Source organism: Onychomys torridus, chromosome 6 (assembly GCF_903995425.1).
Source record: "Onychomys torridus chromosome 6, mOncTor1.1, whole genome shotgun sequence".
NCBI lineage: Eukaryota > Metazoa > Chordata > Mammalia > Rodentia > Cricetidae > Onychomys > Onychomys torridus.
In genome coordinates this window covers 75,752,046-75,776,359 of record NC_050448.1, presented here as the reverse complement: position 1 = coordinate 75,776,359, position 24,314 = coordinate 75,752,046, and positions in this window count along the sequence as shown.

Sequence of the window (24,314 nt, the reverse complement as noted above, 5' to 3'; positions counted from 1 at the left end):
GATTCTTCAGTGATGGAGGCAAAGGAGCGTAGAGAACCAAGAGTCTACACCACTTCCTCTCTGAAGCGGTACACAGCACTTGGGTTACAGCGCTGGTAGTCACATGGCGATGCCTGACTTCAAAGGATGGAACATGTGTCCCCTAGTATATCTGGAAGAATGGGGGAACCCCTGGCAAATGGAAGTAATGATCCCAAGGAACATTTTTCTTACATAGTGTTTATGCTGAGGACATTTCAAGAATGTTATATCTCTCCTCATTCTCCTCATATTCATATTCCACACACATCATTGTATTCAGGTTAGGTAATAATCTCAGGAAGATTTAAATTTATTTTCTGTGGTAGTCCCATCATTTCTGGAAATATCCTAGTGAGGAGCTCAGCATTTGCTCTTCAGTAGAGAAAGTTATGATTGTGGAGGGTCTCTGCAACCCCCATGGACAGCGTAGTAAGAGCTGAAGGAAGCAAGTTCAGTTCAACATGACCTAGTAGCTGGTCTTGGTTCTAACTCCCAGAGTCTGACTCTGAGCAGTTTATTTTAGGCATACTTAAGCACAGCAAGATTTGATAAAAATTTCCTGATGATAATTAACTTAATCCTGTGTGCACAGCAAAGTTTAAGACATGATCACATAGAAACTCTTTGGAAAGTACATGTGGCATCTTCCGTAAAGACGAGTTCTGTAAACTTACAACATGTGACACCTTCCATGAAGATAGGTTGTATAGACTGACAAGGTCACCATAAGGGTCTGGAGGAGAACCATAGATCTTGCCCACACAGACAGTGCAAAGGTCATCAGGCTCTTAACCACCTTCACGCTCAGCCTTCTGGGAAGAAAACAGGTTATATATCTCTCCTTTGAAGAGACAACACTGTGTGTTTAATATTTCTGGTTCCCCTGGTGCTTATCTGTGCCTCCCAAAATGATAGTGGAAAAGATGGTTCTAGAACAAAAAAGGGCCTTAAAATTATACACACATGTACACACACACACACACACACACACACACACACACACACACAAATGCATATTCCCCCCTCCACACACATACACTCACACATACAGTTCTAGAAAGATCTATTAAAATCTTCCCTGTCAAAACAAGAGTACAATTTTAACACACCTAGTCCTCCCACTCCGGCATTGCTATCAGGACATCCATTCTGTGATTTCCTGTCACGTTCCCAATGCAGACTCCTCAGCTCTCCCTGGACCAGTTAATTGTCCACTGACAGGCTCCTTGCCACCCAGGTTCCCATCTGATCTATCGCCCATGCTGAGGCCACAGGTCTGATTTACATCCAGCCTGTGGTTTTAAATATCAGACACTGTCTCTGGTATTTTCTCATTATTTCCTAAGTAGGCTTTGTCTCTGCCAGGACTGAGCGCTTCTGGGAATGAGCAGCATTTCTTAGATGGCTTGCATATTCTCTCCCACCCTTGGTCCCTCCCTCCTCCAGCACCTGGTCCTGAATACTGTGTGTTCACAGTGCACTCAATAACTGCTTGTTGAATTGAATTTTCTAAACCATACTAATTACTCATTCAGCTCGGGTGTCTGTGTCTATGTGGAATGATGGATTTCCAGACGCCAGGACTGAGGGTCAATTCAAACCTCTTGAGGGCCTATTGGGCCCACAGTGGTGGATCACCTTCCCTGTTCCATGCTGGTAAATACAGGGCACAGGACTATGCTGCCCATGGTTTCGAAACAGCTGCCCTGCATTTCATGCTTCCCTCGAATGAGTCTTAGTGGTAGGCATGAAAATAAGCCCACCCCCCTCGATTCTGCCAACAAAAGGGCCAATGAATGCCAAATTAATGACTCATTGAAAGTCCATGGCATCCTGTTTCTGACTTCTTGGAGGAAGTAGACCCCAAGATTTCCGAGAACACTCTAAGCAATTTCTCCACTAAGCACTTCTTTCAGACATTTGCGCGATGACAATGTCTCCGTTATTATGAGCCTGGGACCCTCGGTATTTGGACTGTGGTGTTTAAATACTGCCCTGTTTCTAGTTCTAAGTGCAGAGGCTGACTGCCTGCAGGGCAGCCACGGCCCTCACCTTTTCTCCCGTCCCTCTCTAGTGTGGCCGTGCAAATACAGATGAGAAAGATGGATTTTGTGAAGGGAGAAGACACTTTCAATGCCTGAACAAAGTGTGGTATGCTATCGCAGAAGTCGGCAAAGTGGCGGTGCCGTGAGTACGCCGTGCCATGGCTGACTGGGAGTTCCAGTTGTTGGGTTTCAACAGTGGGCTTCGAGACAGGATGTTGGTGTGAGTGACCCAACGCGACAAGAAATCACCTCGAGAAGCTGATGAGGGGATGTCCTGGGCTAAGGCTGTCCGTCCGCACTGTTTCACAGCCATGCAAGCTGGCGATGCTTGTTGACATTTTAACCACTTGCTCAGTGACAATGCTCTTCTGGATTAGCAGCCACAGGCAGCCAGAGATGAACCAGAAACAAGAGTGGAGTCAGTGAGAAAACCAGAAATCAGATGGCTTTGAAACTGAAGGCACTACCAGCAGACAAGAACTTGCTTACACAAATCTGCATGTCATAGCTTTAAATATCTTAATACTAAAAGTCACCATACCATTGAAATATATTGTCTTTCAAAGAGTGAAGGAACATTATCGGGACAGCCCTCTAATTCATGCAGTCTGCATAGAAAACTAGTCGACTGAGGAATGACAAGTTATTAGATTTTGTTAATAATTGGACTTTGAAACAGGAGACACGCTGCTCTCCCCCCTTTGAGCTTCTACAACAACCAATGAGAGAACTTTGTCAGGTTAAAGATAAGCTATAGGCTGCCAAGATGGCCCGGCAGGTGAATGTGCCTGCCGCCATGCTTGATGACCTGAGTTTGATCCCTGGGACCCACAGGACAGAAGGAAAGAATGAATACCTGCAATTGTCTTCTGATCTTCACATAGGAGCCACAGCACCCATCTCTCTCTCTCTCTCTCTCTCTCTCTCTCTCTCTCTCTCTCTCTCTCTCTCATACACACACATACACACACACACACACACACACACACACACACCAAAATAAACAAATGTAATAAAATATTTAAATATAACATTTAAAGGTAAGTTGTTTATTATTTTTATTTTTTAAAGATTCATTTTATTTTTAATTGTGTGTGTGCATATATGTGAATGTGAATGTAAGTGTCCTCAGAGATCAGAAGAGAGCTCCAGCCCCCCTAGAACTCATTTAAGGGTTGTTGTAGCACGCCCCAACCCCATCTCCGACCAGGGGTGCTGGGAACCTAACTCAGGTCCTCTGCAGGAGCAATGCGCACTCCACTCATAACTGCTGAGCAATCTCTCCAGCCAGATAAGCTGCTTGGTGACACTGGGACTCATAGTCTCCATTCCTGGCACATAGCGTTTTTCAATACCTCAAAATGAGAGGGCTGGCCTGAAACTCAAAACTGCTGCTCTTTTTTTTTTTTGGTGTTTTTGAGACAGGATTTCTCTGTGTAGCTTTGCGCCTTTCCTGGAACTCACTCTGTAGACCAGGCTGGCCTCAAACTCACAGAGATCCACCTGCCTCTGCCTCCCGAGTGCTGGGATTAAAGGCGTGCGCCACCACCGCCCGGCGGAAAATTTTATTAAGGGGGAGGGGAGAGAGATAAAGAGAGGGGAAGGGAGGGAGAAAGAGTAAGAGAGGAAAAGAGAGAGAGAGAAGGAGAGAAGGAAAGTGGAGGTGTGAGCAGCATCGTGAAGAGAGAGGGAGGAAGAAGAAAGGGAGAAGGGTTTTTCCTCTAAAGGGGGGGCTTGACGTAAGGTGACGTCAGGACGCTGGGCAGGTTCTAACATTTGTGACCAGCAGGTTGAGAAACTCTGAGAAATGTTTAAGAACTTCTCGGAGGCTCAGTGGTGGTGGCACACGTCTTTAATCCCAGCACTCGGGAGGCAGAGGTGGGCAGAGGCAGGCCGATCTTTGTGAGTTCAAGGCCAGCCTGGTCTACAGAGTGAGTTCCAGGAAAGGCTCCAAAGCTACAGAGAAACCCTGTGTTGAAAACAAAACAACAACAACAACAAAAAAAACCCCAAACAAACAAAAAGAACTGCGTGGAGAAGGGCAGTTTACATTTGCTGCAAGGGCAGTGCAGGAGAGACTGAGTGAGAGCTGAAATATGGCATCTAACGGACAACATTCAGGGAACAGAGGTCACAGAATCCCAACTCAGTATCGCCTAGCAGCTGCTTTTGTGTATATATAACATCTGCCAAGTCCCCATAGCCCCAGGGAAAATGTCCATCTCAGTTTCTTGAGCAATGTTACATGACCATTGGAGGTAAATGGAAACGTGGGTCTTACCATGGACTGCAAGTCCAGGCCTGGATCTTTCCAGCTCCCAGCATGCTTCTGGTCAATTCTAAGGCAGCCTCTGTAAAGTCTCTAGAGACTGCCCAGAAAGAGTTCAACAGCAGCCCCTAGTACAGCCTTCCTAGTGACCTGATTAGCTGTCTGCTGGCGTGTGCAAACCTGAAGGCTAACCATTTCCTAGAGGGATACAGAACTTTGGCTGAGTGAGGTGTCCTGTCCGTTGCTCCCCCACCTCTGTCCGGGCCTCCCTACCCTCACCCCCACCCCTGCAGCTCATCTCCTTAAACTGTTTGTGTGGACACAGTAAAACCCCCCTCCACTGAAGTCCCACATGTGTTGTCCCAGCCCATTGCTAAAGGAATCTGCCAGTCTGTGGTGAGTCTGTCAGGAGCGGCTCTCACAAGGCTGCATGGGGCTCCTTTTCCATCTCTGTAATAACCCACAGCCACAATAAGTTGCAAGTCTTCCTGGTGAATCATTGAACCTGGGGTGATGTCTCCAAACAAACAAACAAACAAAAAGCCCAGCAAACATAATCGCAAAGGACAATTAAATCAGCTTTAATTGCTGATTTACATAATACTGGCAGAGCATTACAATTCAAGGAATATTCAAGAGCTTACAGTAAAATGCCGGTCTCTTGCTTACCTCTTCCCATACCTCTCTACACCTGTACTCTCCAGAGGAGCTACAGCAAGTGTTGCAGATATTTCTTCTAATATTCACATTATTGTCGAGATACACTTGCTTTCATTTAACCTTCCTCCCCTTCCCTCTTGTTTTGTTTTAAACAGGATATCATTATATATTTCAGGTGGCCTTAAACTCACAATCTCCTTGTCTCCTACGTGCTGGGAATACAGATGTGTGTCACCGTGCAAGCTACTCAGAATTTGCTGGATTTTCATATTTAGACACTATTATTATTTCTGCTATGGCACATGAAGACTGAGCTGCCTTACAGTACCATCTCAACACACTTAAAACGTTCTTGCCACAACCCCGTAGTGTAAATCTTGGTGTGACTTGTAACTGACACTGTTATGACTCCTAATTATTCACAACAGAAATGTCCTAGGGCTGGAGAAATGGCTTAGTGGTTAAGAGTACTTGTTTTTCCAGAGGACGCAGGGCTGGGCTTCTAGATCACACAGGGCAACTTACAACTTCCTATAGCTTCAGGCATCTATCACCTCTTCAGGCCTTTATGGGTACCCACACACATGAGTACACATACAGACACACACGCTTGCACATAAAATAAAAGCCAATCTTTTAAAAATGTGCTAGGGGTGCCAGGCGGTGGTGATTTTTTTGCACGCCTTTGATCCCAGCATTCGGGAGGCAGGTGGATCTCTGTGAGTTCTTGGCCAGCCTGGTCTACAGAGTGAGTTCTAGGACAGCCAGGACTGTTATACCACAAAGAGAAACCCTGTCTGGGGCGGGTGGGACACACACACACACACACACACACACACACACACACACACACACACAAAACAAAACAAAACAAAACCCAAAAAAACCCAAACACCCTCTCCCCCACAAATGCCCCAGAGACAAATGTTGTAGCTTTTTATTTGTGCTGTCGTTAGGTCTGGTTGGCAAGGCAAACACAAATGTAAATCTACCCTCCCCCTCCCCCACTTGGGGCTTTCTGTTCTTTCCTGTTGCTGATGTAGGGTTCTCTCTTTTCTTTGTGTGGATTTGCCGCCACCTCACACCCGAGTTTCGTTCATTCCCCTGGTGAACCACCTCCTCCTGTGGCCTCCGGGAATCAGCACAAGAGAATGTAGCCGGAGGCTCTCGCATCTGCCCTCTGCCTTAACCTACCACCCCACCAGAGTAAAGACAAGGGGAAGCTGTGAAACGCCTTTCTCAGGATCGTCCGATCTTTCCTCCATTGCATCCTAGCACCTAGTGCTGCGGTCGTCAGAGGTCCGCGGACTTCCTCACCTGGAATCCTCTCTTTCACCCTTTGTTGTGATAGGTGCTGGCGTCGGCTTCTCAACGGCCAAACTGATGTCTTTAAACCTGGGTGTTTTTCTTTTCTTTTCTTGTTAAGATTATGTTCCGAGAAATTTTAAGCCAGATGTGATGGTTCACAACAATAATTCCAGAATTAGGAAACAAAAATTCCAGAACTAGGTAGGAGGTTTGCAACAAGTTCAAGGCCAGCCTGAGATCTTGTCTCAAAAAAGAAAGCAAAAAAAAAAAAAAAAAAGAAAGAAAAGAAATAAAAAGAAAAAGAAAAACAAAAGGCTTATTTAATTTTCTCCTAACAGACATTTTATCTACATAATGAATTGGGTTTTTTGGTTGATTTATAAAAATTTCTTCAATCTATCTTTTAATCTATCGAGTTTTTATCTTATAATATTTAAAAATAAGTACTTTTCTGAATCCTCACTCTGTAGGTTCCCGGTTTTGCTGTGGCTATAACATTGCCTATCTTAGATATTAACTCAGGGTGTTTCCCTTTTACCCGCTTTTGAGCTGGAGATTTTTCTTTAGATGCTTGGTGATTGCCTCTTCCTCCTTTTCTTCTCGTCCTGCCCTTCCATCTCTCCCTCTCCCTTCCATCTCTCCCTCTCCCTTCCATCTCTCCCTCCCTCTTCCATCTCTCCCTTCCCTTCCATCTCTCGCCTGTCTTTGTTCTGGGACTGAACTCCAAACTCATGCTCCTTGGCTGGCCCCTACCACTGAGCCATATGCCCAGCCCCTAGTGATTCTTAATGGGACTTTTTCCCTAGCAGAGTTTCGCTCTGTTGCCCAGGTAGGTCTCTAGGACTCAATGATTCTTTCCCTGGTCCCTTGAATAACTGGGACTTCAGGCATGCGCCACCATGCTCCCATCAGTTAGTTCTCTGTTGTCATTTATCAGCAAGGACTGGGGGCCAATTGTGTGAACAGAAGGGATTTACTCAGGAATTGAGGAACAGCCTTCCTTCTTTCTTTCTTTCTTTCTTTCTTTCTTTCTTTCTTTCTTTCTTTCTTTCTTTCTCTCTCTCTCTCTCTCTCTCTCTCTCTCTCTCTCTCTCTCTCTCTCTTTTCCTTCTTTCTTTTTTGGAAAGCCCAGCATGTGATTAGATGAGAGGCTGGTCGTCTTAGACCAGTTCCACCACTGATAAATTTTCCAGCCTGGGGTACACTAGAGTCTTGATAGTTTGGGAAGGAAAGAAATTGAATTTCACCTGAAAGTATAGTGATTTTTTTTTTTTTTTTACCCAGTCCCTATTTTTTCTTTCTTTGCTTTGTTCTCTTCTTTTTCTTTTCCTTCCTTACTCCCTTCCTTTCTTCCTTCTAACAGTTTGGGGGAACCACCTTCCTGTAGTGGTTGGAGGCTGGCTCTTGCTATGGAGCCCAGATTGTTCTGGACATCAGAGTCTTCTTGCCTTGGACTCTTGAGAGCTGGGGATCACAGGCGTGTACCACCACGCCCACCGAGTGCCCCTTTTCAGACCTTCAGGCTTTTCTATGGATGAAGCCTAATGATGAACCAATCATTCAATTCACCGATCCCCAGTGATAATGACGAACAGGTAAGGCCCCCTGCTGGCCTGTGGTCCACTTCCGAGTTGGCAACCTCTCTGCTGAGCTCTGGAACACAAGGTTTCTGCTCTCTGGTGCAGAGGAGGGACAGCTATGGTTCTCTCTGGTGCCTATGCAGAATGGATCATTTCCTCTAGCCTCATCCCTCCCACTATCCCTAAACTGCTGCTAGCTCTGACCTCTGAGCCTCTCTGGGGCTCACTTGAAGAGACTGGCTTCTGCTATGGCCTCCGCCACCTCACACAGAGGTTCTTTAACGCTGCTGCTGTTGTGCCCTGCCTCACCCACTTTATGACTTCCAAAGTGTGGTTGGCATCTCTCTTCCAGGGCCCCCTTTCTCCTCTTTCATCGGAACTTCTTTTTTTCTTTTTCTTTTCTTTTTTTGGGGGGGTGAGTGGGGGCAGCGTCTCCCATGTAACCCAGGTTAGCCTCAAATGGAAACTTGCAATCCTCCAGTTTCCAACTCTGAAGTGTTTAACTCTGAAAAACCATTTACTGTGGTCTCAGCACCATGTCCAGTTGTGGTTTTCTGGGAAGGGCTCCGTCTTCTGTAAAGGGACGCTTCTTTGATGAGGGGTGACAGCTACGTGTATCTGTCCTCTAAGGATAGCTGGTTGACCTAAATACCTCTAAGGACCATCCTTCGTCTGCTGTTTGCTGCTCGAAATAGAAGGAACTGAGTCTAAGAATTCTCAGCTTCCTCTGGACCAACTCCACAGCCTCAGACCCGTGAAAGTGAGGCGTGCCACCACCCCCGTCCGACTGCGGATGAAGCAAAGCGTGTTCCAAGGCAGTGATGAGCTAAGACAGTTATTCGAAGTGAAACCTCAGGTTGCTCTTTGTTCCATCTCTACCTCCGTGAGTTCCAGGTTCCCACCCTCCAAACCTTAGCTGCCCGGTAGGGAAGCAAAACATTTCATGTTCCAGGTTACTTCCTATGCTTTGAGAAAAGTGGCATTAATACTCTTTCTGCTGAGGGAAGTAGCACTAACTGAAGGGAAATTGGGAAACTGAGGAGAAACCAGGAAGGTAGGAACTACTTCAACCCCAGAGGTAGCCGGTACACACATGCCAGCCTGTTCCCTTCCAGCCTCTGTCTGTGGTTGTGTGAGTGACATAGGGGACCTGCAAGGTAACTGTGTGTCTGTCCATCCTCCCCCCCCCCCCTTAACATCTTGGAGACACTTCTCCACATGTTCACAGTTCTTTATAGACTCCTTTGAGGCTGTATATATGGCTAGGCATCCATCTGGCCACTCTCTCATTGCTGAGTTTTTGGTATTTGTTTCTAAATTTTGCTGTTAAAAATAGCACAATATGAAGTTTTAAAATGTAAATTCTGGCCTACATTTTTACCCCACCACCATCACCACCATGGATACACTCTAGAGGCCGTGAACATTGTCTTTTGATGGAAGTCATCACACTTTTTCAGAAAGTATTCTTGATACCTGCTTTGTGTATGTGTGTAGTGCTGGAGACTGAACCTGGGCCTTGTACACACTGAACACGCACTGTACCCCTGTAACAATTCTCGTTACACTTTCAATAGCTTCATAGATGTCCTTTTTTAAATTAAAATAATGCCTCTATGTGATTTCTAAAATAAAAGTTATAAAAATCCACCATAAAAAAGCACCAGTCCCTGGATAAGGGAGCTTGCTGCTCTTGCTCTGAGTTCAGCTCACAACTGTCTGTAACTCCAGCTACAGGGAACCTGATGTCCTCTTCTGGCCTCTGTGGGCCCCTCTCTGCACAGGGTACACATACACCCATCCGGGCAAACACTCCTACACACAAAATACAAATAAATCTTCAAGGAATGAAAACAGCATCAGCCCCCTGGCCCACTGTGTTTTGATGCTGCCCCTGACTTTTTTGAGGGGGGGGGCAGAGTCTCTCTACAGAGCCTTGACCGTCCAAGAACTCACTCTGTAGATGAGGCTGGCCACACACTCACAGAGAGCCGTCTGTCTCTGTCTCCTGAGTGCTGGGATTAGAGGTGTGCGTCACCACCTCGGCCGCCCCTGACTTCTTAAGCTGCTGTTGAAGGTCCTCATCTCCAACAGTGTCTATTCTACTGTTCAAATTTTTTTTTAATTAGAGCAAAGTACAATAATACTTATGTATGAAAATGTCACAATGAAACCTATTATTTTATATGCTAATTGAAAACACAATTTAAAGGACTGAAAAGTAATTTAGAACATCATCATTTTGTCGGGCATTCCATAGACCTCTCATCTTCCTGGAGATTTCCATGCAAGGTTCTTTAAAATACGGTTCAACATGAACTAGGAACCAACCTGTTCTCTAAGAAGACCCCAAGTCACAGGTATCTAATTCTGTGATACTCCTCTGTCCTTGGTGGTTGGGGTTTCTGCTCCCAAGGCTGCTGCAGAGCCTGCCTGCTGTTACTCCATCTATATCCTATGATGGGGCACATTAAGCTGTGGCTTCTACTAGCCTCTTCCACCAAACATAGCTGTACAATAATTATGTTGAGAGTCCTCACCCCCAGACAGCTCATATTTCAATGGTTCTCAACGAGGGTGAATTTGCCCCTCAGGGAACACTTTGTAGTGTTTCCATATAGGTTTTGTAAGAAGCCATAACTGAGAGGAGAGGCTATTTCATCTAGTTGGCAGAGTTCAGAGATACCACTAGTTGTCCTACAATATGCAGGACAGGCCCCCATAGCAATGCACAGGACAGTCCCTGCCTTGGTTAGGGTTTCTATTACTGTGAAGAGACACCATGACCATGGCAACTCTTATAAAGGAAAACATTTAATTGTGGCTGGCTTACAATTCAGAGGTTTAGTCCATTATCATCATGGTGGGAAGCATGGTGGTGCGCAGGCAGACATGGTGCTGGAGAGGAGCTGAGAGGTCTACATTCAGATTGGCAGGCAGCAGGAAGAGAGAGTAACACTGGGCCTGGCTTGAGCCTTTGAAACCTCAAAGCCCACCCCCAGTGACAGACTCCCTCCAACAAGGCCACACCTCCTAACAGTGCCACTCCCTATGAACCTGTGGGGGCCACTTTCCTTCAAACCACCACAGCCATCATAGCAATGGACCATCATGGTAGTAGCCTGTCAGGAAACAGAGGTCAGCATATATTTATTTAAATTATCATCTTTTCATTATGATTGGTGTATCAGTTACTTTTCTGTTGCTGTGATAAAATACTGTGACCAAACATTAATTATGGGAGAAAGTTTATTTTGGCTTATGATTCCAGAGGAGAAATAGTCCATTGTGGCAGAAGCGTAGCATCAAGCCTCATGGCGACCGAGCAGAAAGCTGAGAGTCACAGCAGGAAGCAGAGACAGCAAACTGGAAACAGGACGGAAAATACACTCTCAAATCTCTCCTTCAGTGACACACTTCCTTCAAGCAAGGCTGCACCTCCTGAACCTCCCCAAACAGCGCCACCTGCTGGGGACCAAGTGTCCAAATGCCTGCGCATATAGGGGCTATCTCATTCCAATTACCACACCTGCAGATTGTTTCCTCACCTACAAAATGGGTTTGGTACTCAGGAGTCAGTCTGCTGAGACTGAGATGTTTGGTCAGGAAAACAATTTCATTCACTGTAGCGCCTCCAAAGGAAAAACACCTAGGAATAAATCTAACCAAAGATGTGAAAGGCTTCTGTGTTTACAAAACAGTCAATTAAAGAAACCGGAAAAGACAGTTGAATGAAGAAAGACATTCTATGTTCATGGATTGGCAGGATTAATATTATAATTGAAAGCCTTCTATAGATTTGATGCAATTGCCATCAAAATTCCAACGACATTCTTTACAGAACTAAAAAAGAGCAATCCGAGATTCATATGAAAGCACAGAAGATTCTAAAGAGCGTACACTATTATTTACAATACCATTTACTAAGATCCACGAGCTTTTTGCCAGGGTTGAACCTAGGGCTTTATGCATGCCAGGCAAGAAAAGCACAGTTATCTTGAACAAAATTGGCAATGCTGGAATTCTGATTTTTTAAACTTCAGTTTTCTTTCTTATTTTTGGTTTGTGTGGCTAAGAGTTTTTCCAGTATCATTTATCACTTCAAAGAACCAAGTCTTGTTTCATTGATTCTCTGAAATAGTCTTTGCACTTACTCTTTGTCAGTTTCTACCTTGATCCTCATTATTTTTTCATTATTTTCTGGATTTTTTTAATCTAGGCATTTACAGCTATGAAGTTCCCTCCTAGAACTGTATTGTAGGTTCAGGTGTGTTTGTTTGCATTTTTATTCAATCCCAGGAATTTTTAAACCTATCTGTCTTCTGATGTCCTTGACGATCCATCTGTCATTCAATAGTGTGTTCTTTGATTTCCATGACTTCGTGTAGCTTGTCTTGCTGCTGACTTCTCCTTCCTTTGTGATCCAATGGGAGACAGTAAATCACTTTCATCTTCTTGTTTGCTGAGGCTTGCTGTGTATTCTGTGATGTGGTCTATTTTAGAAAAACCTTTACGGGATGCTGAGAAGAATATGTATTCTGCAGTGTGTGAGTGGAATAGTCTAGAGATGTCTGTTGTATCCATTTTACCTATAAGGCCACTTAATTCTGAGTTTTGTTGCGGCTCTTATTGGTTTTGTTCCTCCGCATGATTTGTCTATGGCCGAGAGTGAGATATTGAAGTCATCCACTGGGTTCTTAACATTTGATCTCAAATTATGCTACAGAACCATTGTAACAAAAATGATATCAAATCGCACAAAACCTTCCATGAACAACACTGGAACTGGACAGAGAACCTGGAGATAAACACCGCGGCAGACGCCTGACTTCTGACAAAGCTTCCAAGTTCATACATTGGATACAAGGTAGTCTTTTTGCAAACATTCACTCAAAATGCATCAGTGACTTTAGTATAAGACCTGAAACTTTGAAACTACTGCAGGAAAACACAGGGGAAACACTTCAAGACCTGAGTACTAGCAAGGATTTTCTGAAAGAGCTGTCCAGGAAATACATAATAAGAGTGTACAAATTGGACTTCAAATTAAACATTTTTCATTATGGCAAAGGAATGGACAGAGTTAAGAAATAGCCTAGCCCTTATAGACTAGAAGACAATCTTTGCCAGCTATTTATCTGATATAGACTAGAAGACAATATTTGCCAGCTATTCGTCTGATAAGAGGTTAATGTCCAGAACATATGAAAACTCAAAACACTTGTGTTGGCTACTTCATGTCAACTTGACACAAGCTTGGAGAGAGGGACCTTCAATTGAAAACACGTCTCCATCAGATCGTCTGCAGGCATTTTCTAAATTAGTGATTGATGAGGAGAGTCCAGCCTACTGTGGGTGGAGCCACCCCCAGCCTGGTGGTCCTGGATTCTCTAAGAAAGCAGGCTGTACAAGCCATGTGGAGCAAGCCAGTAAGCACACCCTCCATGGCCTCTGCATCAGCTCCTGCCTCCAGGCTCCTGCCCTGCATGAGTTCCTGTCCTGACTTCCTTCCATGATGAACTGTGATATGGAAGTGTAAATGGAATAAACCCTTTCCTCCCCAGCTTGCCATTTGGTCATGGTGTTTCAGCACTGCAATAGAAACCCTAATGAAGACTGCAATGAAGCACCAATAGAACAAATAGCCAGTCCGTAAATGAGCAAATGAGCTAACAGACACTTCAAATCAAGAGATACAAACATCGATCGAACAAGTACATAAAACAATAAATACATTTATTCAACAATTTTAATATGTTTTCACTGAAATGGAATTACTTCACTCTCCCCCTCCCTTTTCTCCCTCAGACCCCTCCCCGTTACTCTTCCTTGAACAAATTAATAGCCTCTTTTCTTTGACATATATATATATATATATGCATATATGTATATATATGTATGTATGAGTCTGTTTTTGTTTTCAATGTTTTTAGTCATAAGGGAAATGAAACTCAAAATTACAACGAGACTCTGTCTCGCCCAAATCAGAATGGCTGCCATCAAGAAAACAGATGCTGATAAAGATGTAGAGAAAGTGGGATCTTTATACAGTGTGGGTGGGAATGTAAACTGATGCAGCCACTATGGAAATCAGTATGAAAGGTTCTCCCAAAATGTAAGTCAAAGTACCGTATGATCCTGGGTAAATTCCTGAAATAAGAAGCTGTACACAGCAGAAATGACAGGGATGTGGCTAAGTGGGGACAGTGTTTGGCTAGTGAATATAAAAGCCTGGATTCAATTTCTATTGCCTCATCAGCTGGGCATGGTGACACACACCCATGATCCTAGCACTTAGAAGATGGGGGAGATAGAATCAGAAGTTCAAGGGCATCCTCTGTGTGTGGAGGCCAATCTGGAAAGGTGGCAGGAGGAAGAGGAGATAAAGAGGGCTGCAAAAGACAGAGGCAACTTCCACTCTCACATTTATTGTAGTTTACTCACAATAACAAAGTCGTGGAACTGATCCAGATGTCAATCAGATGAATAAACGAATAAACATAATAAAAATAAATGAATAAACATACATACACACATACATATAAATAATGGAGTATTATACAGCCATTAAAAAGAACAAAGTCATACAACCAACAGAAAAATAGTTAAGACTAGAGCTCACCATGCTAAGTGAAATGAGCTAGGATCAGAAAAAGCAGTGCTGCATGTTTTCTTTCATGTGTGGAATCTAAAAGAAGAAAGCAAGAAAAAGGGGGGTATTAAGACATGAGAAAGAGGCCATTGGGAGGGGTGAGAGAGGATACGTATGGGAAACAGAGAGGAGTTAATATGATCAATGTACTTGATAAACATGTATTAAAAGATCATAATGAGGGGCTCAATGGCTAACAGTACCAGCTGCTCTTCCAGAGGTCCTGTGTTCAATTCCCCGCAACCACATGGTGGCTCACAGCCATCTACAGTGGGATCCTGATCTGGCATGCAGGCATATATGCAGATATTCACATTCATAAAATAAACAAATAAATATTTAAAAAAAATATCGTCGTGAAACCCACTATTTTGTATAGTTAATATAAACTGATGAAAATGCCTGATACTTTGGCAGGTTAAACTATGGTACCTTGTTTAGAGGTACATTACTATATATTGGTGAGGCTGAAATTGTAAAAATGTTCTTTCTACACTTGACATTTATTCTGTTGTGCTCTGTCCAAGTCTGTTGACTGGTGATTTTTGCTTATTATCTGCCATGTGGTTCAGCCTCACTAGTGTCTGCAAAATAAAGGCACGTTTACTTAGACAGCAAAGATCACTCAGCCCCTGCATTCTGAGTTAATAATACACAACGCTTTCCCATTCTAGCCAAGTCTCTGTACCCCAAGTTACTTAAATACCCCTGACTCCCTCATCATCACTGCTGCCCTATGTTGGAAGAGCAGAAGCTAGCATCCTCCCAAGTCGGAGGGCCTGCAGTAGGTGGTTCTCTGTGGGATGCTGCATACTCTTTTGATGTCCTGCCTTCCCATGCCAGCCATGTCGTCATTTTGTCCTGTGTGTGCCATTAGGCTCATGCCCTAGGCAATGTTTTGCAGGAACGAAGAGACAGACCTTTCACTCACCCAGCACACCCTCAACTGTCACTGGAATTGGTGCTGGAGTTGGAGGGACTCCTGGGTGGAGACGGATCCCTGAAATGTGATCAAGACCTCGGTTTTCAAGACTGAGTTCCTAAACTTCCTCCTAGAGCAGACTGCCCCATACTTAGTAATGCCCATGTCTTAGTCACTTCTATGGCTGTGAAAAGACACCATGACCAAGGTGGAATCTCCAAAAGGAAAGCATTTAATTGGGGGCTTCCTTACAGTTTCAGAAGCTTAGTCCGTTATCATCATGGCGGAAAGCATGGTGGAAAGCTGGAGCAGTCGCTGAGAACTCCATCCTGAGTGCATGCAGCAGGGTGACAGAGAGAGCCCGGGCCTGGTGTAGGCTTTTGAAACCCCAAAGTCCACTGCTAGTGACACACTTTCTCCGACAAAGTTTCACCAACTCCAACAAAGCCACGCCTCCTAATCCTTATAATCTTTTCAAACAGTCCCACTCCCTGGTGACTAAGCATTCAAATATATGAGCCTGTGGGGGCCATTTTCCTAAAGCCACCATAGTCCATGACTAAACAACTAACTTAGCAGATGTGAAGATGGACACAAAGGAGGACCCCGCACCCATGGATATGCTGAAGTAGGATTGTCCTCCTGGTGGTGTGGGTGTCGTGTAATCTGGCCCATGCTAAATTAGTCTGTCTGAGGACATAATGTCACTAATGTACCAGGCTTTGTGTTTTCCTTTTTAAAATTACTGTTCTGCACCAGGCGGTGGTGGCGCATGCCTTTAATCCCCGCACTTGGGGAGCAGAGGCAGGCGGATCTGTAAGTTCGAGGCTTCCTGGCAATCAAGTGCTGGCTGCTGTCACTCATTCTGGCCTTCTGCAAGTTTGCCTCAGTGCCCAGCCTGGGGGTGGAGGGGTGCAATACATTCCCACGCCTGTCATCCCCACTGTCTGAGTCCTGCCTTGTAAAGATTTCCAGGGCTGAGGCCTGGGCCTACCATCTCAGACAGGCACAAAACTGGGTGATCCAGACCAGGGCCACTTCTCAGTCTGTGCTGGCTCAGCAGAGAAAAGGCCTAGCGAGTTTCCAGCTTATCATGGGATAGAAGGACTTGGCATGATTGCATGGATCCCTGCTCTTGCAGCTTTGTATCTATGGACTGGAGATACAAAGTAGCTTAGTAGTTAACACTGCTCTTGTAGAGGACCGTAGTTCAGTTCCCAGTCCCCGTGTCCAGCAGCCGACAACCACCTGTAACTCTAGCTCCTGGAGGATCTGATGCCCCCTTCTGGCCTTTGTGGTCACTGCATGAACCCACATACACACAGAATTCAAATGAATCTTTAAGAAAAATTACCAAGTTGTGTCTAAATCCACAACTTCATCAGGACTTGTGTCTCTTATCTTTTAAGAGTGAAAACACAAAACCCAAGGGCTGGGATGTTTGTAGGAGACTTCCCTGGGAGTGAGGGTGCTGCCAGTTCTAGGGAGCACCTACAGAGCATCTGTAGAAATAATCAAGTGCTCCCATGCACCCTCGGGCACCTTGCTTCACTCACAGCGAAGCTGCCCTTGGCCTGAATGTGGTTATCTTAGAGTTTCACGCTGAAGCCAGTGAGAGTAGACCCGTATTGACAACTGCTATTCTAAGCCGCTGTGATGAGCTCATGTCTTAATCCTACTAAACAAAGATGACTCTCGGCTCCATTAAGGGTGTAAACATGAGAGAAGTCTACCTAATTGAAAGGCCTTGTGAACAGCGCCCCTGTCTGTCATCTTCCTAGCCCCCCTGGTTCTGTGCGTGATTAGCCCTTGAAGCACTTGGGGCCTTTGGCTTCGAAAGCACTCTTTTTGCTTAGCTCTCAAGTAAATGTTACTCAGGTCTCCAGGCACAGATTTGGGGGAGACTGTGGAGAGACAGAGGGGAGCAGCAGTGCAGTTTCACAGAAAGACCGGGGTTGCTGCTCTGCAGGGGAAGCCGGTTCTGGCTTGCGGTGACATATGGCTTTCTTCTCTTTATTTTATTTTTCTTGTGTGTGTTGGGGTTTGAACCCAGAGCCCTGCGTATGCCAGACAAATGCTTTCCCACCGAGCCACAGCTAGCCCTAGGTGTGTCTTATTCTCTAACTTAGTCCTTGGGCTTCATTATAGCCAGAATGCCTGTGCCTGCCACATCCACCCTAGTTTGTGTGTTGTACACTGATCAAGACGGTGTCATTAAGGAGTATAGACTTTGGGAAGGGATTAAGCCACGAGGACAGATTGTCAGGGGGACTAATTTATTAATTTTATTTATTCTGCCATTTGAGGACATAGCTAGATGGTTCCGTCTTTGAAGCCAACAGCAAGCTAGCTCTCTCCAGACACCAAATCTGCTGGTAACTTATTCATGGCCTTCCCAATCCCCACAACTATAAGCAATAAATTCTGATGTTTGCAGTTTAACTGCAAGAAGGTATTTTGTTACAGTAGTCCAAACTGACTATTACAGGGTGTGATAACAACATAATACATGTGTATGGCTTATAAAAACAGACAATTATCGCTTGGGTAATGGAGCTGAGAAGTTCAAGATTTATAGTGGTGGTCCCCTTCTTTAAAGGCATGTTGACAAGTGGTGGAAAGGAGAGACACTATCCTGCCTTGAGGCTCGCTCTGTAGAACAGGCTGTCCTTGAACTCACAGAGATCCGCCTGGCTCTGCCTCCTGGCGAGTGCTGGGATTAAAGGTGTGCGCCACCACCACCCAGCCCAGAACTCTTGTTTCTAAATGTCTCCCAAAGGCTCTATCTCTGACCACCACCACTTAGGGATTTTGTTTCAGCAGATGGATTTCAAGGAGTCAAAACTTTCTGACCGTGGCAACCTTAAAATTGTAATATTGAGCTTACCTCACACTCATCTTATTAGACTCTGCATTTACTTTTATTGTTATTCATTTGAGTCCTTTTTCCTATAAAATGGACACAGTAATCATCACTGGCCCCTAGAGTGTCTTCTTCTAAAGATTTGTTTTATTTTTATTTATGTGTGTGTCTGTATGTCTCTCTGTATTTGTGTGTGTGTGTGCTCAAGGAAGCTATAAGAGGGTGTCATAGCCTGTGAAGTTGGAGTTACAGGCCTCATCCCTTCTCTTTCTCCTTCTGCAGCCCCTCACAGCTGTGTGGGGTCCCTGCTGGCAACCACCAGCCATCCTGCACTAGCCTCTGAGCCCATCTCCCTGCTCCCCACTGGAAGTCCATGTGTAAAGGGACCTTTGCACTCTCTGCTCCATGGAAGGAATCATATGACCTCAGACATCATTGCAGACACAGGCTCTTCCCACCTTCTCTGCGCGTCCTCTGACGGTCTTGGCTAACCCAGCCTCTCCCGGTCACTGAGGCCTGACCTGAGTGGCCTCTGCTCTTGGAGAGGAAGCTCCCCATAGCTCCTGTTCTCCACCTGGCTCTGCATCTCAAGGGAACTCTGGCATGAATGTGGGTGGCTCCCCAAGCTCCTGTGATGCTCCTCCCCACTGCAACAGAGGTGGGATGTGGGGCTGGAGTGCTTTGCTTTTATAGAGGGACTGTGGCCTTCATCAGCGGGGTGTGGCCAGTTATCCTGAGCCGGGGTCCCTAAGGGAACTCACTCTCTCCTGTGCTGTTGCATGGCTCCCACCACAGTAGGCTGCGGTAAGACCACGCAGAGCAGACTCAGGCTCTGAGCTTGGATTTCCCATCTTCAGAGTCAGGAACTGTCACAAACAACCATCTCAGGTATTCTGCTAGAGGAGCGGAGATCATATGGTTAGGACAAGCTGCAGCTGTTGGTAGAATGCCTTGGTCACATGACAGGATGCCTACAATGACCTTGCTCAGTCATCTGGTCTTCGCAGAGAGGAAGGAAAGAGAGGCTGTGAAACTGCCCTAGCCTACCCTCATTCCACTCCCATGAAGAGTCACTGCCAGTCTTTCCCCACACAGGCACCCCTTTTCCTGTGGGTGGGGTGTCTGTCCTTTGCTGTTTTGAAATGCACAGTCCAGTATGTAGAGATCTGCTGTGGAATAATCCTTTTATTGTGAAAATTTGTTGCTCTCATTGTTAACAAAAAGCTGATTGGCCAATAGCTAGGCAAAATTTTTGGGGGCAGAGAGAATGCTGGGAAGAAGGAGGTGGAATCTTGGGAGTCATCATTGAGACACAGAGAGGTTCAAGACAAAAGAGGAGCAATGCCATGTGGCAGAAGTAGATTAATATTAAATAGGTTAATTTAAGTTGTAAGAGCTAGTTAGTAATAAGCCTGAGCTATCAGCTGAGCATTTATAATTAATACTGAGTCTCCCTGTTGGTTTTTTTGGGGAACTGGCAGGCAGGAAAGAAAAGGCCACCTACAGAGGTCAGATCTGGTTTCTGTTTCTGCCTCCTGTCTCTCTACACTATGAAACCTAATACCTATGGAACCTAGTTCTTGACCCCAGCTGGTTCTCCCTCCTGGCTCTCAGATTCCATGCCCTAGAAGTTCTTGGTGGGGCCACTGTACTGATGCAGTCCGGGGGTGAAGCTTGCCCTGAGCCCACTGTATACTCAGATGTCTGGTTGTTCCTTGACCTTGATGTCTACCTGTCCCTGAAGACTAAAGCTTCGGCACCTCAGTGTGGCTGCTTGCTTTTGCTGAGGGAAACCTGGAGACTCTTCCCTGATGATGCCTGGGCCTACCCCACCCTTCAGGGACTGTGACACCCCCCCATGCTGTCTTCCCCTGTGACCAAGCCAGTTCCCTCTGGTGCCAGACCCCAATCTTTCCCCTGATCTATTCAATACTCACTCCACCCCACCCCATCCTTTCCTGGCTGGGCCTCAGGTTCTGCTGTTGATAATGGTTCAATTTAGAGGGGTCCAAAGGTCCCACATAATTAGGCCCAGAGAGTATGGGTTCAGATGAATGTGTGAATTCGGGATTGGGGTTAAAGTGGCTGGGGCTCACGTGTCCCAAGGCAGTGTACATTCAAGGCTAAATTAGCATGCATCTAATATATGATATATACATGAAGAAGGAAGCCAAGGGGCCTGCCCCGGCTCTGGCAGTAGAAGAAGATAAAACAAGATCACCAAATTAAAACAACAGAATATGGAGATTTGGTAACACCAGGTTTCACTGGTTCTAAGATGCAGATTTCTGTTTTCATTTGACTTGGGTTCTTTTAAAAGATTTATTTCTTTTTCTTGTTTGTTTGTTTTTTGAGACAGGGTTTCTCTGGGTAGCTTTGCGCCTTTCCTGGAACTCACTCTGTAGCCCAGGCTGGCCTTGAACTCACAGAGATCCGCCTGCCTCTGCCTCCCCAGTGCTGGGATTAAAGGCATGTGCCACCACTGCCCGGCCAATTTATTTCTATTTATGTGTATTATGAGGCGGAGGTCAGAAGAGGGTGTCAGATCCCCTGGAACTGGAGTTCTAGGCAGTTGTGCTGTGGGTGATAGGAATTGAACTTGGATCCTTTGAAAAAGCTGCAAGCTTCCTTAAACACTGAGCCACCTCTTCAGTCCTTGATTTGGATTTTTTCAAAACAAGGTTTGGTCATATAGCCCAGAGTGGCCTGGAACTCGCTAGGAAGTCCAGGTTAGCTTTGAACTCGCAGCAATCCTCCTGTCTCAGTTTGGGATTGTAGGCATGAGCTACCACATCTGGTTTTAAGATTATCTTTGTGCCTAAAACCAGATGAATTCCAAAAGCGGTGCGTGTCACCCCATGTCAGCTACTTTTCTGTGGCTGTGATAAACGCACCACACAAAGCAACTTATAGAATGAAAAGTTTATGGGGGCTTGTGGTTCCAGGGGGAGAGTCCGTAATGGTTGGGGCAGGCATGGAGGCAGAAGATAGGAGCAGGAAGCCAGCCGGGGGATCACATCTTCAACTGCAAACATGAATCGGAGAGAGTGAATTGAAGTGGAGCAGGGCTGTAAAACTTCAAAGCCACCCTCAGTGACAAACTTCTTCCTGCTCAGTGCCATATCCCAAGAGATTCACAACCTCCTCAAAGAGTACAACCTGCTTGGGACTGAGTGTGCAGATACAGGAGCCTACGAGGGACATTTCTCATTCAAACCCACACGCAGTTTAATAATGTAATCAACAACATTCTTTCTTCTCAGTGGTAATTTGTAAATGGTGCATCTTGCAGTTGAAGGGAGTCTTCTACTTAAGGAAAGACGGTGTGTGGATTGATGTACTGCAAATCCAGGATTAGCATCAGCAGGCTAGAACACTTGAGAGTGAAGTTACCAAAATGGGATTGTGGTGATAAACAATACAGCCCTGCACTTAAGTTAAAAAAAAAAAAATCAATTGGCCAAGTAAAAGATGAAGACAAATTGGCTTAAAGTCAGTCCCTGTCTCAGAGGCAGCAATGAGGAGCCCGCTACAAGAGTTAGCATGTCACTAAAAAGCTAATGCCACCCCGGGCCCTGCAGATAGGAGCATCGCGGGCAGAAATATCTCACTGTCATTTCCCACAGTCGGAGGGAGTTTGAAATACTTTATTGCCGCGTGTTAAGAGGCCCATTAACAAACCAGAGTGTATGTTTTCATTGGAATTGTGCTTCTGGGGTTCCGATATGAGGCGCCTTCTTAAGAAATAGCTTGAGAAAACAGGTTGTTGGATTTATTGTGAGAAAAGTATTGGATGCACTCTTCTCTAGGTAAACCTAGGGGTATTTTTCTTCCATGTCCAGGTCTAGAAACAGCTGTGTTTCCTAGTTGTTCTTATGGAGACTGCATTGCACAGCTGTCCAAGTTTCCCTTTGTGCCTTGGCTGCCAGGGAATTCACCAGGCAAATCTGGGTGTACACCCAGCTGACTTCAGAAATAATAGGAATGTGCTTAGGCAGAAGGTTTACTATGGCTCAACATTTTCTGCCTCTATTTTTTTCTTCATTAATATTTCTCCCATTACTTTTTGTAATAATTTGTAAGGTCCTTCGAGCCTCTTTTGGAGTAAGTTGGAGATATGAATGAATAAACACCAAAATAACTATGTGAAAAGTGGACCCATATTCAGAGGATAGCAACTGGAAAGCCAAGAAATTGTTCTTGAGAGATAAGGCTGAAGGACCTGGAGCTATTAAAACAAATAAACAGGAGTTGGGGATTTAGTTCAGTGGTAGAGCGGTTGCCTAGCAAGTGCAAGGTTCCGTCCTCAGCTCTGGAAAAAGAAGGAGGAGGAGGAGGAGGAGGAGGAGGAGGAGGAGGAGGAGGAGGAGGAGAAGAAGAAGAAGAAGAAGAAGAAAAAGAAGAAGAAGAAGAAGAAGAAGAAGAAGAAGAAGAAGAAGAAGAAGAAGAAGAAGAAGGAAGAAAACAGTAGACTCACTGGGAATTTAGTACAATCCCTACTGTAAGAAGGAGGAAGACGAGAAGGAAGAGGACTAAGAGAAGAGGGAGATGAAGAGGGGGAGAAGGAGCAGGAGGGGAAAGAAGAAACGGGAGGCGGGTTGAGGGGAGGAGGAAAAGAGAGAGGGAAAGAAGACAGGCAGGAAGGACTTGATAAATATCTGAGCTGTCCTGAGTAGCACTGTGTGGAGGTAGTGAGTTCCACGCTGTGTGGGGGTACTGAGTTGTTGCATGCTGTGTGGGAGTACTGAGTTGTTGCATGCTGTGTGGGAGTACTGAGTTGTTGCATGCTGTGTGGGAGTACTGAGTTGTTGCATGCTGTGTGGGGGTACTGAGTTGCTCCACGCTGTGTGGGGGTACTGAGTTCCGGCACTGAGCTCCCCACTGCGGAAGTGCTGACGCTAGAGCTGGCTGTCCAGCTGTTAAGCTGGGAGTCTTTACGGATGGCAACTTCAGGCCACCCCTGAGTCAGCATTTTGTGACGAGGTAACCTGGTTGAGAAAACCGGGTTGGGGGTGGTGGTGGGGCTCCTGCTGAGAGAAGAGGGCTTGCCTTAGAGAGGGATGGAGAGAGAGGTCTGTAGGGACAGAAAGCTGCTTCTCAGAGGTGGCTGCCTTCCTCTGTGGGGACATTCTTCCAAGCACAGGCCCCCACTGTAGACAGCACAAAGAAAAATCCAGAACCAGATAAGTGCTGGCCTCCCACCAGCCGGCCAGCTCTGCAGTTCTCTTAACCCGGGGATAGGAACGTGGCACTTGGGAGTCTCTGGGGTCCTTTAAAATCCCCCAACGTCATCTGGGAATCCGCCCTCCACTCTGATTGGCCAGCAATGACCTCATTGTCTCTCCCTGCCATGGGGAGCCCGGGCTGCCCCCTTTTGCCCCCCTCCCTCTGTCCCGGTCCCTCTGACTGTAAAATGACAGCGTCTCTGGCTGGCTGTGCCACCCTGGCCTCGAGTTCACAGTTCCCGGTGGTCTGAGATCCAGGGGCTTCTTCCCTGACTTCATTACCATGCAGATGTATGCAGGCTTCTCCCTGCTCGTTCATATTCAATGTTTCCCTTTCTCTGCGCTCTGCTCTTAGTAGACATCTCCCCCAAAGGCCTCACACCCACTGGCAGTGTGGTGGACAGCTGGGTGTGGGAACCACAGGAGCGCCTGTGCACAGATGGAGCTGGGCGGAGGGGACAGGAAGGCACCCCCAGCCCGGGGGCCCAGCTGCTAAGTGATTCAGCCAAGAGTAGGAGGGGGAGAAGGAGTAGCCCCACCAGCCAGGGCTAAAAACAGACGTGGCCTGTGGCCTCCCGGGGCTCTGTGGATTAGGGCCTTTCCTGCCTTCTGGGCATGTATGGTCTCACATAGCCTGTTGCAGGTCTCTGCCACCAGGGCCGCACTCCCCATCCGGGCTGCACAGGCTGTTTATCTTCCATCTTGATGGACAAGAAAAAATGGAGGAAGGAGCCCACGGTGTGACCTAGCTCTCCTCCTGCGCCCTCCA